Raw genomic sequence first — 2,045 nt, 5'->3', positions numbered from 1 at the left:
TTGGCCCTAAGATTCAGTGGTCAGACAGCAGGGCTTCAGTATACCTCCTTGCTCTCCCCAGTGGCTAAAAGAATAATACAAAATAGGAAGACACAAAATAAGGGCCAAACTAGACAGACACTGGGGAGACACAAGAATAGGTCTGCCTACTGTTCTCAACTGTCTGACAATATACAAACTAGATTACATTATCCGATCAGTTAGGAGTATTCAGAAATGAAAAGTTATATATCCATATAGGGGACTGAGACAAGTTTCAGCACTATCACTGTACGATTCAGTAAGGGTGTCCTCCTAGTGCTGGAGCTATACTGTATGAATTAGTCCCATAATTCAACCCTTTATGACCTTACCTTTAAATCAGCTTTAGAAGTACCTACTCTAGGTGCCTCTGCCTGAGAAGGTTAGAAGGGTAGCCCCTAGGGGCAAGGCCTTCCTTGTGGTGGAATACTACAAATGCCCCTAGGCATCAACCTCTGTATTCTAGGCACTGGGTTATGATGGTTTTATTCTCCTAAGTACTTGTTATTATTTGTGTGACTGATTACATTTTATTCTGCTGATGCTATGTTAGGTTTTATTATTTGTTTTAGTTCCAGTTGAAAAAGGGCACCTGTATGCAAATGAGCATTTAGGCATAAATTGATTATAACTTCCAGCGCATCTTCAAAGCAACTGTTAAATAATAAACTATGGATAGTTTATTATCTTTATCTTTACCAGATAGCATATAGACTAAGTGGTAGTCATGAGAACATACAGGGAAGTGTGAAATCAAGAGAGTAATAAAAGAAGATCTTATAGAAGAATATAAATCACAACTGAATAAAAAATGGGTGTTTCTGTCTTTGCCTTTCCACACGGGCAGACTCTCTGTTTAATTGGGGTATTTAAGAATCTGCCAAATAATTCATTGAGGGTTAAAGCATTATGTCTGGCCACGAAGAAAAGTCTTCGAAAGGTTGGAATGGTTAAAAATTCAAGATAATCTGGGAGCACTGGAAAAGATGGGTGCGCATTTCCTTTTGGCATCATCACATAGTTCAAGATGGTCCCTTTGTTCTAAATCTGTGAGTATCTTATTAATTACTAAAGGGTGTGTGTGTGTGTGTGTTTATTTGTTTTAAAGGGCCATAAACTGGCCTGAACATTCAGCAGCAGAAAGGGAGGATGAAAATATTTCCAATAAAAACCAATCAGTACAGAAAAAACGCCCGATGTCTGTGCAAGTTCCAATAAGAATTATTTTTCAAATGTATCCCGGAGTTCTAAACAGATGTAAAGTGGCATTCAAATGCTCAGCTGGATAGATCAATGTCGATAAGTGCTACTGCGCATCTCTAAATGGGACACAATTTCTACAAGAAAAGCATTATAAGCTCTTACTAAGTTATTGTTATTTGGCAACAACACCCCCAGCATCCTCCTTCAGGCACAATACCGTCCCACCCCATTCCAGTCATCTCACACATTGTTTTGCATTTTTAAACCCACAGTTCGTGACCAAGGATAATTTTACTTAGGTGTGCAGAGTTTCCAGAAAACAGTTTGGTAAGTATGCAGAAAATGCTGTTGTGAAATGTCAAGAAATGCTGCTTCCCCTCCTGCCAAACTCTTTTGAGCTTTTCAATCCAGAGCATAAAATTGTTGGAAAGCCTCAGAAAACTGAATCCCAGAAAACTGAACAAAAGTTGTGGCCAAAGCAGCCACATCAAGTGACTACTTTTGACATAAGGCCCATGTGCCCAGGAAGCTCAGCAAAATCTACTACAATATGGGGGTGGGGGGGAGAAAAGAAGGGAAATTTTTGTCAATCAAAGCCTTAGTGCAAGACGAACAAGCAGCTGAGACCTTAAGTGTGATGTTCTTGATACAAACTAAGCTAGGTCAGCCTTGATATGCAGAGACAGTAAACCAGTCTGAACACCAGAGCCAGGAGGCAACATCAGGGGAAGGCCTCAGCCTCTATGCCCCACTGTTTACCCTCCAGGGTAACTGGCTGGCCACTGTGTAAGACAGGACGCTGGACTAGATGGACCACTGGT

The sequence above is a fragment of the Euleptes europaea genome, chromosome 6 (assembly GCF_029931775.1).
Source record: "Euleptes europaea isolate rEulEur1 chromosome 6, rEulEur1.hap1, whole genome shotgun sequence".
Taxonomy (NCBI): Eukaryota; Metazoa; Chordata; class Lepidosauria; order Squamata; family Sphaerodactylidae; genus Euleptes; species Euleptes europaea.
Note: the sequence above shows the minus strand (reverse complement) of the source record.